Here is a 13,802-nt window from a genome sequence, read left to right as displayed (position 1 = left end):
TTGTATGGGTATAATTGTTTGTATTTTGTGCAGAGGGGGTAATTTCAGATAAAATACAATTCTCCACCCTCTACGAAACAATTCCACTTTGTTCAGTAAGCCAGAAAGTCTTGGTCCCATGTGGACTGAATTTAATGCAAATAAGGTCCTTAATCCACAAGTAAAGAATAAAGTTACTTATTCTCTACTGTAAGAAGTGCCACATTGCCCACTATTTGGGTCCTGTGCCCAGATTGTGACCATGCATGGCAGAGGTGAGATTCCCCCAACTCCAATTTGCTACACTCTCCAAGAGAGATAATTGTGATCAGAGGTGGAACTAGGGGAGGGTGTGAGCAGGGTCACTGCCCAGGGAGTAACCTGACTGGGGGCACGGAAATCTCATTTAGTGCATATGTTGCGGCACTGCATTGATTGACCGGTCAATCTGCACTGCTGCCTGTCACAGTGACATCCTGATCGGGCACTGTGATCAGCTATAGCACTGACCCAGGTGAGATAGTTCAGCACTTTACAAGGAGGGAACAGATGTTGTGGGTGACAGATGCTGGAGGTAGGCCAAGACTGTTGGCCAGAGTAACGTGGAGATTTACTGCACTCTGCATGCCCATCCTCTCCCTGACATCAGGGGAAGGAAGTGGCCCTGGGGTGTGTGTAGGTATGCCAGATGTCAGTGTATGCATAAGTAAGTATGCCTGTGTAGTGGGAGGTGTAGGGGCGTTAAGCTGGAGGACTTAAAACAGGCACAAAAGCACATAGATACCTCTGATTATACCGCACCAAATGCTGATAATATCATGCTGTAGCTGCACTTTACAGAAGATGATGCAGATGTCATCATTGGTTGGTGGGTTCATTAAATCAATCCATCATATCATAACCACACTGTGCATATGATGTACTGAATCAGTAACACCAGGAAGACATCTCCATGTTAGGAGTAGAGTTGAAGTTAACAGAATATGTCCAGCACTGTGGTGTGTAGCCCATAAATAATAATTGTGCACATTACCAGAACAACATACTGTCAACTGCAAGATCATTTTGCTGCTTGTAGCGTATGCTCATCCTGTACAGTGTTGTAGTAGATCCGTCTCTTCAGTGTTCACTGCAACAAAAGTAAGACATTGCATTAATATTACAGACGTTTGGGGGCTGAAATCTCACTTCGCTGCGGACAATTTCCCTTTGCATAAGATTCTTGTGATTATGTCAATGATGATCAATAACTGCATCATAACACAGCCGCTCTATACAGAAGATGTACTTGCTCTCATTGGTCATTGAGGTAATACGTCACACAATGTACAGATATAGCAAGGATTATTTCTCCCACTTGTGCATTATGGCATTATGATGGGAAATGTTGTGAGATTCTGCATTATCAGCATCACTGAATCTTTTGGAAATTAAGTGATATTCTATGTTTTAATGCAATATTATGGGTGATCAGCCGGTAAAATAATAATAGCTTGCTGTATCTGTAGCCATGCTCTACCCATGATGTGCTGAACCAATGACTGCAGAGAGATTCAGAGTGCTAAACATGACTGGAACGCATCTCTGAATAATGGGCAGCAAAGCAGTGCAGAATAGGAGGTGAAAGTATTTAAAATGGAAGATCCTTAGCAGCTGTGTGGAGAGTAGACAGTACAGACTGACCAAGTAAATGGTAAAAGGAGTAACTTCAACATTACTTGGCTTTGTTCTCCACATTGAAGCTTTCCTCCTCTTTAAATCACTAATACTGATGCCATGTGTAACCTGTACTGAGAGTTATATAATCTACTGGCCTAGATGAAACCATATGATGCAAACAGGATCCATCCCACTCCAGATTCATAGAATTGAACCACCTCAACCTTTCATAACAATCACATAGAACTGCAGCTGTGCGCTACTGCACATGTTCTTGTTATGAATGGTAGTAGATGTGGTCCTTGGGTCTTTACTTCATACTGTAGCCACACTCTACTCATGATGTATTGAATCAACGAAAACTTGCATGGTTCAGATCACAGGAAGGGGTAGAGTAGAGATGAAAATATTCAATGTGAAACCCGTAGCAGCCGGATTGTGTGGAGTCAATAAAACGACAAATACTAAATGGTAAATGAGAAATATACACATTGCTTATCTGTCTCTGTGTAGTAATTTTCCTTCTCTTCAACTGTCCTTCAAATTTTCTCTTTTGCAAGAAAAGGAACACATGGCTTCAATATTCACTTCTGTTCTGCAGTCATCCCTCCTGAAATAAAAGTTAAGCATTGCATTGTTATTATGATAATACATACAATAAACCTTGCTCCAAACCATTTGATGCAAAGCAAATCCACCTCCCACCCACAGCTGTGCTCCTTCTAGAGCATGCATGTCAAACTCCAGTCCTCGAGGGTCCCAAACAGGCCAGGTTTTCAGTAGGGATATCCTGAAAACCTGGCCTGTTTGCGGCCCTCGAGGACTGGAGTTTGACATCCTTGTTCTTGAGCTTCTACCACGCAAGTCATCCATGTGAGTGACACTGTACTGCAGTCCTGGTCTGCACACAATCTACTGAATCAATGACATCACACTGTAAAGGCAATCTACAAGATGTATTAGTTGTCCACACTTCCGAAATGTTACTTTTATGTCCAAATCACTTATTCCCATGACCTGATATTTGTATTTGTTATTTATAGGATTGTCACAAAGAGTTGATGAGGTCACCAAATGATAGTATGTAGAGAGAAAGAGAGATCTCAGAACAGAGCCCTGATGTATACCCACAGACAGATCAATAGAAGACGAAGACATGTTAGCAACAGAGATGGAGAATGTGTGACAGGAAAGTTATGATGAAAACCAGGATAGAACTGTGTTACGGATACCAAGAGAGAGTTTAGAATATGAAGGAGGAGAGTGATTGAGAGCATCAAACGCAGCAGATAGATCAAGTAGGATTAGTAGGGAAAAGTGACCTTGGGAATTTGCTTTAAGCACAGTCTGTAGAACGAGCTGTACGAAAGGCAGGTTGTAAAGGATCCAGGAGGGAATGTGATTTAAGAATGTTGACATTCTAGCAATTAGGAGACAAACAGCAGGAGGGATACAGGGCGGTAGTTAGTAAGGCACATAGGGTGTAGGTTGTTTCTGAGAAAAGGGTGACCACTACAGGCTTAAAGTAAGAGGGTAAAGAGCCAGAGAATAGGGAGGAATTGAAGATGTGGGTGAGAGTGGGGACTAAGAGATGCAGTAAGGTGTGAGGGGATACGATCTAGAGGGCATGTGGTAGAGGGAGAAGAGAAGATGATTTGCTTCCAGCTCTGTAAGAGAAGAAAAAGAGTCAAATGCAGAAGGAGAATTAGGTAGAAGGAGAGAAGGGGGAAGGGACAGAAGGAATCTCCTTGTGGGTGGCATCCACCTTGCCTCTGAAGTAGTCAAATGCTTGAGGAGAAGTGAAGGAAGGATGGCAAGTGTGAGGAGAAGGTTAGTGGAGGGAGTCAAATACAGGGAAAAAAAGACAGCGTAAATTAAATTTGAGTGTTGATGAATGTGAAAAAAAAGTAGTGTGGTTTGGCCCCAGAGAGCAGCTTTATACAGGACTGGAGACATTTTTACTGTAGAAAAATCAAATATCAATTGTGTGATTTCCTTCATAGGCATTAAGAACAGCGAGTGGAAGTGTGATGAACATGTTTGGGAATTTAGCCAAGGGTGTGGGCTAGAGGGACAAGTGTGTCAGAGCCTAGAGGGGGCATATAGATAGGAGGATAGCATTGTAAGAGTTAATAAGATTGTTAGTTTAAGCGGAAAGAGAGAGAGAGCAGAGAGGTTAGAGTAGATGTCAGAGGAGAGTTTAATTAAGCAGAGGCAAATCAGTGGGACAGGTAAGATGGGGTGAGGGGAATGACTGATTGTGAATGATGAGAGCAGAAGAGGTCATGTACAACTAGAGCCTTGTTAGTCAGAGAACGGACATTCCAGATGGCATAGGAGAAGGGAAGAGAAAAGTAAGGAAAGGAATGTGGATTACATTAGATAGGTTAACACTCTTAGCAGGGAGGCAGAGGCAGGGAGGCCCGATGTGTATATGAGCAGGTTCAAGATTATAAGAGATATCCCACACATCAGCAAACATAGAAGGAGACACAGAGATAGGTGTAGAGAGAGACAGAGATAGCTCTATGTAGAGAGAGAGGGACGTAGAGAGAATGAGACAGATAGGCGCAGAGAGAGGGGGCGCAGAGAGAGGAGGCGCCAAAAGAGGGGGCGCAGAGAGAGGGGGCCCAGAGAATAGGATATTAAAGAGTGCTTTTCATTGAGCAGTGCAGAAATAGCTGCAATAGAGGTCTGTACAAATGGTGCAGTGTGTAGACACATGCAAAGGTAGGGGAAGGAAAGAGGAGAACATGTGGATAAAAGCAGGAGTGTGGAAGTTAGAGAAATTAGAAAAGTTTAACAGAGGAGTGAGGAAACAGCCAGCAGAAAGAACAAGAGAGAGGTTACATTGGGATGACGTTCTGTGGTAAAGAGAAAATGCTAGGAGAGAGCTTTCAAATATTAGAGGACATGAATTGAGGGAGCAAATGTATAAATCAAAACCTGAGGGGGAGGTATAGCACGAAAGCTTGCACAGCAGATTATAGTCTTAATGTTGCGTGTACCTGTCAGGGTATTCAAGAAGTTAAATTCTCACAAGTGCAGAGTTCATGATGAAATGCTGAATCTAGTCCCCCTCCAATTTAATTTTAATATAACTTTTCCATTCTTCATTACTGCAAAAAGCAAACAAAACAAAACCACATTGCATTACTATTTTCAAAATGGATTGAATGGCATATTCAACAGTGACTGTGTGATGCCAATATTCCCCACTCACTCGTAGTGAAGCACATATTGTACTAGTGTTGAAAGTAGGCCGGTAGAGTCAGGTACGCAGTACTGATAAAACAATAAGTGCCCGTCGTAAGTACCAGCTCCGCAACAGTGCGGGCATCACATTAGTGACGTGGATGAACATATATGGATAAGCCCATATTAAGGCATCACGTGACCAGAGCCGTCACTGACTGGGTATACGTAAAGACGCAGGGAGATGCAAGGAAAGGGAGGGAGAGAGACAGGGAGAAGATGTGAAACGGAGGAAGGCACGGATGGAGGGAGTTCTTCCGAGCTTCTGCGGGCCTCTCTCTTTCACTGGTGCATGCCGGGAGCTGGTCCCAACATCCACAAAGTGTGTGTGTATTATTGGTTGTATTTTATGGGGGTAGGAGGGTAGTGTGTATATTGTGTGTGTGGGAGTATTATATTGTGTGTAGAGGTGCAGAGGAGAGTACTAGATTGTGTATCTTGTGTAAGGGTGTTGTGTATATTGTGTTTGGAGCTATAATATTATTGGGGAGATTAGTATTGAGGAGGTATTATAGTGTGTATTGTGGGGAGTATTAGTGTGTGTATTGTTTGTGGGTGACAGATGCTGGGGGTATGCAGCAATCCCTGCACTGAGGTCCGAGGCGGCTCTGCATCGCTCGCACGCACTGTGGATGACCAAGCATGTGCCCATGATAATCATGGCCTTAGAGGGATGAGTGTGTCAGAGCCTAGAAGGGGCATATATATGATGGAGGAGGGAGGAGGAGGAGGGAGGAGGAGGAGATGATAGCATTGTAAAAGTTAACAAGATAGTTAGTTTAAGCAGAAAGTGAGGAGAGGTTAGAGATAAGGGTAGATGTCAGAGGAGAGAGTTCAATTAAGCTGAGGTATCGAGTAGGACAGGGGTGAGGGGAATGAGAGGTGGTGGATGATGAGAGCAGAAGAGGTCATGTACAAATAGACCTTGTTAGTCAGAGAGCAGTCATTCCAGAGGGCACGTGAGAAGTGAAGAGTAAAGTGAGACATGGAATGTGGATTACATTAGATGGGTTAATACGCTTAGCAGGGAGGTGGAGAGAGAGAGGCAAGAGGCAGAGAGTGGTGCAGGGGTTGAGGAAGAGATGTTGCATGTACCTTATCAGAACATTAAAGAACATCAATTCACACTGGTGCAGAGTTGATGATGAATCCAGTTCACCTCCAATTCAATTTTAACAGAAATGTTTCATTCTTCATTACTGAAAAAAAAGAAAAGTAAAAAACATTTCATTACTATTTTCAAAATGGATTGAATTCCCCCAACAATGACTATGTGTTACCAATATATCCCTCTCAGTCCCACTGCAGCATATACTGTACCAGTGTGAAAGTAGGAAGGTACACAGTACCGGTAAAACAATACGTGCCGGTACTATGCACCATATGAATTATAAGGGGATGTAAATCTCCCAGTCTCTCTCCATATCCGCAACAGAGCGGGCTCCGGTCAGTGGCATGGATGCCCATATATGGGTATGCTCATATTTGGGCATCCCATGTCACTGACCGGAGCCGGCTCTGAGTATAGGGATATATGCGGAGACGCAGAGGTGCAAGGAAATGGGAGGAGGCACGGTGAGAAACAGGGAGAGACCACAGGAAGATAGAGGGCAACAACTTCCACAAGGTACTTGTATGGGTATAATTGTTTGTATTTTGTGCAGAGGGGGTAATTTCAGATAAAATACAATTCTCCACCCTCTACGAAACAATTCCACTTTGTTCAGTAAGCCAGAAAGTCTTGGTCCCATGTGGACTGAATTTAATGCAAATAAGGTCCTTAATACACAAGTAAAGAATAAAGTTACTTATTCTCTACTGTAAGAAGTGCCACATTGCCCACTATTTGGGTCCTGTGCCCAGATTGTGACCATGCATGGCAGAGGTGAGATTCCCCCAACTCCAATTTGCTACACTCTCCAAGAGAGATAATTGTGATCAGAGGTGGAACTAGGGGAGGGTGTGAGCAGGGTCACTGCCCAGGGAGTAACCTGACTGGGGGCACGGAAATCTCATTTAGTGCATATGTTGCGGCACTGCATTGATTGACCGGTCAATCTGCACTGCTGCCTGTCACAGTGACATCCTGATCGGGCACTGTGATCAGCTATAGCACTGACCCAGGTGAGATAGTTCAGCACTTTACAAGGAGGGAACAGATGTTGTGGGTGACAGATGCTGGAGGTAGGCCAAGACTGTTGGCCAGAGTAACGTGGAGACTTACTGCACTCTGCATGCCCATCCTCTCCCTGACATCAGGGGAAGGAAGTGGCCCTGGGGTGTGTGTAGGTATGCCAGATGTCAGTGTATGCATAAGTAAGTATGCCTGTGTAGTGGGAGGTGTAGGGGCGTTAAGCTGGAGGACTTAAAACAGGCACAAAAGCACATAGATACCTCTGATTATACCGCACCAAATGCTGATAATATCATGCTGTAGCTGCACTTTACAGAAGATGATGCAGATGTCATCATTGGTTGGTGGGTTCATTAAATCAATCCATCATATCATAACCACACTGTGCATATGATGTACTGAATCAGTAACACCAGGAAGACATCTCCATGTTAGGAGTAGAGTTGAAGTTAACAGAATATGTCCAGCACTGTGGTGTGTAGCCCATAAATAATAATTGTGCACATTACCAGAACAACATACTGTCAACTGCAAGATCATTTTGCTGCTTGTAGCGTATGCTCATCCTGTACAGTGTTGTAGTAGATCCGTCTCTTCAGTGTTCACTGCAACAAAAGTAAGACATTGCATTAATATTACAGACGTTTGGGGGCTGAAATCTCACTTCGCTGCGGACAATTTCCCTTTGCATAAGATTCTTGTGATTATGTCAATGATGATCAATAACTGCATCATAACACAGCCGCTCTATACAGAAGATGTACTTGCTCTCATTGGTCATTGAGGTAATACGTCACACAATGTACAGATATAGCAAGGATTATTTCTCCCACTTGTGCATTATGGCATTATGATGGGAAATGTTGTGAGATTCTGCATTATCAGCATCACTGAATCTTTTGGAAATTAAGTGATATTCTATGTTTTAATGCAATATTATGGGTGATCAGCCGGTAAAATAATAATAGCTTGCTGTATCTGTAGCCATGCTCTACCCATGATGTGCTGAACCAATGACTGCAGAGAGATTCAGAGTGCTAAACATGACTGGAACGCATCTCTGAATAATGGGCAGCAAAGCAGTGCAGAATAGGAGGTGAAAGTATTTAAAATGGAAGATCCTTAGCAGCTGTGTGGAGAGTAGACAGTACAGACTGACCAAGTAAATGGTAAAAGGAGTAACTTCAACATTACTTGGCTTTGTTCTCCACATTGAAGCTTTCCTCCTCTTTAAATCACTAATACTGATGCCATGTGTAACCTGTACTGAGAGTTATATAATCTACTGGCCTAGATGAAACCATATGATGCAAACAGGATCCATCCCACTCCAGATTCATAGAATTGAACCACCTCAACCTTTCATAACAATCACATAGAACTGCAGCTGTGCGCTACTGCACATGTTCTTGTTATGAATGGTAGTAGATGTGGTCCTTGGGTCTTTACTTCATACTGTAGCCACACTCTACTCATGATGTATTGAATCAACGAAAACTTGCATGGTTCAGATCACAGGAAGGGGTAGAGTAGAGATGAAAATATTCAATGTGAAACCCGTAGCAGCCGGATTGTGTGGAGTCAATAAAACGACAAATACTAAATGGTAAATGAGAAATATACACATTGCTTATCTGTCTCTGTGTAGTAATTTTCCTTCTCTTCAACTGTCCTTCAAATTTTCTCTTTTGCAAGAAAAGGAACACATGGCTTCAATATTCACTTCTGTTCTGCAGTCATCCCTCCTGAAATAAAAGTTAAGCATTGCATTGTTATTATGATAATACATACAATAAACCTTGCTCCAAACCATTTGATGCAAAGCAAATCCACCTCCCACCCACAGCTGTGCTCCTTCTAGAGCATGCATGTCAAACTCCAGTCCTCGAGGGTCCCAAACAGGCCAGGTTTTCAGTAGGGATATCCTGAAAACCTGGCCTGTTTGCGGCCCTCGAGGACTGGAGTTTGACATCCTTGTTCTTGAGCTTCTACCACGCAAGTCATCCATGTGAGTGACACTGTACTGCAGTCCTGGTCTGCACACAATCTACTGAATCAATGACATCACACTGTAAAGGCAATCTACAAGATGTATTAGTTGTCCACACTTCCGAAATGTTACTTTTATGTCCAAATCACTTATTCCCATGACCTGATATTTGTATTTGTTATTTATAGGATTGTCACAAAGAGTTGATGAGGTCACCAAATGATAGTATGTAGAGAGAAAGAGAGATCTCAGAACAGAGCCCTGATGTATACCCACAGACAGATCAATAGAAGACGAAGACATGTTAGCAACAGAGATGGAGAATGTGTGACAGGAAAGTTATGATGAAAACCAGGATAGAACTGTGTTACGGATACCAAGAGAGAGTTTAGAATATGAAGGAGGAGAGTGATTGAGAGCATCAAACGCAGCAGATAGATCAAGTAGGATTAGTAGGGAAAAGTGACCTTGGGAATTTGCTTTAAGCACAGTCTGTAGAACGAGCTGTACGAAAGGCAGGTTGTAAAGGATCCAGGAGGGAATGTGATTTAAGAATGTTGACATTCTAGCAATTAGGAGACAAACAGCAGGAGGGATACAGGGCGGTAGTTAGTAAGGCACATAGGGTGTAGGTTGTTTCTGAGAAAAGGGTGACCACTACAGGCTTAAAGTAAGAGGGTAAAGAGCCAGAGAATAGGGAGGAATTGAAGATGTGGGTGAGAGTGGGGACTAAGAGATGCAGTAAGGTGTGAGGGGATACGATCTAGAGGGCATGTGGTAGAGGGAGAAGAGAAGATGATTAGCTTCCAGCTCTGTAAGAGAAGAAAAGGAGTCAAATGCAGAAGGAGAATTAGGTAGAAGGAGAGAAGGGGGAAGGGACAGAAGGAATCTCCTTGTGGGTGGCATCCACCTTGCCTCTGAAGTAGTCAAATGCTTGAGGAGAAGTGAAGGAAGGATGGCAAGTGTGAGGAGAAGGTTAGTGGAGGGAGTCAAATACAGGGAAAAAAAGACAGCGTAAATTAAATTTGAGTGTTGATGAATGTGAAAAAAAAGTAGTGTGGTTTGGCCCCAGAGAGCAGCTTTATACAGGACTGGAGACATTTTTACTGTAGAAAAATCAAATATCAATTGTGTGATTTCCTTCATAGGCATTAAGAACAGCGAGTGGAAGTGTGATGAACATGTTTGGGAATTTAGCCAAGGGTGTGGGCTAGAGGGACAAGTGTGTCAGAGCCTAGAGGGGGCATATAGATAGGAGGATAGCATTGTAAGAGTTAATAAGATTGTTAGTTTAAGCGGAAAGAGAGAGAGAGCAGAGAGGTTAGAGTAGATGTCAGAGGAGAGTTTAATTAAGCAGAGGCAAATCAGTGGGACAGGTAAGATGGGGTGAGGGGAATGACTGATTGTGAATGATGAGAGCAGAAGAGGTCATGTACAACTAGAGCCTTGTTAGTCAGAGAACGGACATTCCAGATGGCATAGGAGAAGGGAAGAGAAAAGTAAGGAAAGGAATGTGGATTACATTAGATAGGTTAACACTCTTAGCAGGGAGGCCCGATGTGTATATGAGCAGGTTCAAGATTATAAGAGATATCCCACACATCAGCAAACATAGAAGGAGACACAGAGATAGGTGTAGAGAGAGACAGAGATAGCTCTATGTAGAGAGAGAGGGACGTAGAGAGAATGAGACAGATAGGCGCAGAGAGAGGGGGCGCAGAGAGAGGAGGCGCCAAAAGAGGGGGCGCAGAGAGAGGGGGCCCAGAGAATAGGATATTAAAGAGTGCTTTTCATTGAGCAGTGCAGAAATAGCTGCAATAGAGGTCTGTACAAATGGTGCAGTGTGTAGACACATGCAAAGGTAGGGGAAGGAAAGAGGAGAACATGTGGATAAAAGCAGGAGTGTGGAAGTTAGAGAAATTAGAAAAGTTTAACAGAGGAGTGAGGAAACAGCAAGCAGAAAGAACAAGAGAGAGGTTACATTGGGATGACGTTCTGTGGTAAAGAGAAAATGCTAGGAGAGAGCTTTCAAATATTAGAGGACATGAATTGAGGGAGCAAATGTATAAATCAAAACCTGAGGGGGAGGTATAGCACGAAAGCTTGCACAGCAGATTATAGTCTTAATGTTGCGTGTACCTGTCAGGGTATTCAAGAAGTTAAATTCTCACAAGTGCAGAGTTCATGATGAAATGCTGAATCTAGTCCCCCTCCAATTTAATTTTAATATAACTTTTCCATTCTTCATTACTGCAAAAAGCAAACAAAACCAAACCACATTGCATTACTATTTTCAAAATGGATTGAATGGCATATTCAACAGTGACTGTGTGATGCCAATATTCCCCACTCACTCGTAGTGAAGCACATATTGTACTAGTGTTGAAAGTAGGCCGGTAGAGTCAGGTACGCAGTACTGATAAAACAATAAGTGCCCGTCGTAAGTACCAGCTCCGCAACAGTGCAGGCATCACATTAGTGACGTGGATGAACATATATGGATAAGCCCATATTAAGGCATCACGTGACCAGAGCCGTCACTGACTGGGTATACGTAAAGACGCAGGGAGATGCAAGGAAAGGGAGGGAGAGAGACAGGGAGAAGATGTGAAACGGAGGAAGGCACGGATGGAGGGAGTTCTTCCGAGCTTCTGCGGGCCTCTCTCTTTCACTGGTGCATGCCGGGAGCTGGTCCCAACATCCACAAAGTGTGTGTGTATTATTGGTTGTATTTTATGGGGGTAGGAGGGTAGTGTGTATATTGTGTGTGTGGGAGTATTATATTGTGTGTAGAGGTGCAGAGGAGAGTACTAGATTGTGTATCTTGTGTAAGGGTGTTGTGTATATTGTGTTTGGAGCTATAATATTATTGGGGAGATTAGTATTGAGGAGGTATTATAGTGTGTATTGTGGGGAGTATTAGTGTGTGTATTGTTTGTGGGTGACAGATGCTGGGGGTATGCAGCAATCCCTGCACTGAGGTCCGAGGCGGCTCTGCATCGCTCGCACACACTGTGGATGACCAAGCATGTGCCCATGATAATCATGGCCTTAGAGGGATGAGTGTGTCAGAGCCTAGAAGGGGCATATATATGATGGAGGAGGGAGGAGGAGGAGGGAGGAGGAGGAGGGAGGAGGAGGAGATGATAGCATTGTAAAAGTTAACAAGATAGTTAGTTTAAGCAGAAAGTGAGGAGAGGTTAGAGATAAGGGTAGATGTCAGAGGAGAGAGTTCAATTAAGCTGAGGTATCGAGTAGGACAGGGGTGAGGGGAATGAGAGGTGGTGGATGATGAGAGCAGAAGAGGTCATGTACAAATAGACCTTGTTAGTCAGAGAGCAGTCATTCCAGAGGGCACGTGAGAAGTGAAGAGTAAAGTGAGACATGGAATGTGGATTACATTAGATGGGTTAATACGCTTAGCAGGGAGGTGGAGAGAGAGAGGCAAGAGGCAGAGAGTGGTGCAGGGGTTGAGGAAGAGATGTTGCATGTACCTTATCAGAACATTAAAGAACATCAATTCACACTGGTGCAGAGTTGATGATGAATCCAGTTCACCTCCAATTCAATTTTAACAGAAATGTTTCATTCTTCATTACTGAAAAAAAAGAAAAGTAAAAAACATTTCATTACTATTTTCAAAATGGATTGAATTCCCCCAACAATGACTATGTGTTACCAATATATCCCTCTCAGTCCCACTGCAGCATATACTGTACCAGTGTGAAAGTAGGAAGGTACACAGTACCGGTAAAACAATACGTGCCGGTACTATGCACCATATGAATTATAAGGGGATGTAAATCTCCCAGTCTCTCTCCATATCCGCAACAGAGCGGGCTCCGGTCAGTGGCATGGATGCCCATATACTGCACCGACACACTTTATTCGAGCAAATACCCGGTATGTACCTGGCAGATACCTGGAATGCGCCGCTCCTCACCTCTGACAAGCCCCGTTGCATTTGCCTTCCCAGCCTGGGTTCATGCCTGGCTGACGGGCGGCTGATCTGTTAAATGTTAATGATTAGGATTTAATAGGCTGCAATGCTTCGCGTGTCTACCAGATGGCATAAATTCATGAATTGTAATGCAGTATATATATATGTACTGTGCAGTATTGCAGCCAGCGAGAATAAAATGCTTCAATCCCTGCCGGAAAATACCTCAATTCACTCGGGCAGAAAACAGTCATAAACCTCAATACACCCGGGTATACCCGAATTCGTGGGACTAGCCGAGCTCGAATAAAGTGTGTCGCCAGTGTATGGGTATGCTCATATTTGGGCATCCCATGTCACTGACCGGAGCCGGCTCTGAGTATAGGGATATATGCGGAGACGCACAGGTGCAAGGAAATGGGAGGAGGCACGGTGAGAAACAGGGAGAGACCACAGGAAGATAGAGGGCAACAACTTCCACAAGGTACTTGTATGGGTATAATTGTTTGTATTTTGTGCAGAGGGGGTAATTTCAGATAAAATACAATTCTCCACCCTCTACGAAACAATTCCACTTTGTTCAGTAAGCCAGAAAGTCTTGGTCCCATGTGGACTGAATTTAATGCAAATAAGGTCCTTAATACACAAGTAAAGAATAAAGTTACTTATTCTCTACTGTAAGAAGTGCCACATTGCCCACTATTTGGGTCCTGTGCCCAGATTGTGACCATGCATGGCAGAGGTGAGATTCCCCCAACTCCAATTTGCTACACTCTCCAAGAGAGATAATTGTGATCAGAGGTGGAACTAGGGGAGGGTGTGAGCAGGGTCACTGCCCAGGGAGT

At 43.5% G+C, this 13,802-nt stretch overlaps 2 long non-coding RNA genes across 2 annotated transcripts; both read right to left on the bottom strand.

Moving 5' to 3' along the window:
• Nucleotides 1-1,018: 1,018 nt before the first annotated feature.
• Nucleotides 1,019-6,084, bottom strand: LOC142486194 (uncharacterized). The gene is made up of 4 exons (XR_012798853.1): nucleotides 5,989-6,084; nucleotides 4,647-4,757; nucleotides 2,129-2,248; nucleotides 1,019-1,108 (listed from the first exon to the last, which is right to left on the bottom strand). It is a non-coding gene; the product is annotated as an uncharacterized LOC142486194 (long non-coding RNA).
• A 1,458-nt stretch (nucleotides 6,085-7,542) lies between these two features.
• LOC142486196 (uncharacterized) lies at nucleotides 7,543-12,606 on the bottom strand. Its single transcript, XR_012798855.1, has 4 exons — nucleotides 12,512-12,606; nucleotides 11,157-11,267; nucleotides 8,653-8,772; nucleotides 7,543-7,632 (listed from the first exon to the last, which is right to left on the bottom strand). It is a non-coding gene; the product is annotated as an uncharacterized LOC142486196 (long non-coding RNA).
• Between the last annotated feature and the right edge of the window lie 1,196 nt (nucleotides 12,607-13,802).

Source organism: Ascaphus truei, unplaced genomic scaffold (assembly GCF_040206685.1).
Source record: "Ascaphus truei isolate aAscTru1 unplaced genomic scaffold, aAscTru1.hap1 HAP1_SCAFFOLD_773, whole genome shotgun sequence".
Lineage (NCBI taxonomy): Eukaryota > Metazoa > Chordata > Amphibia > Anura > Ascaphidae > Ascaphus > Ascaphus truei.
The sequence above is the reverse complement of the archived record's forward strand: the minus strand, read 5'-3'. Positions and strand labels throughout refer to the sequence as shown.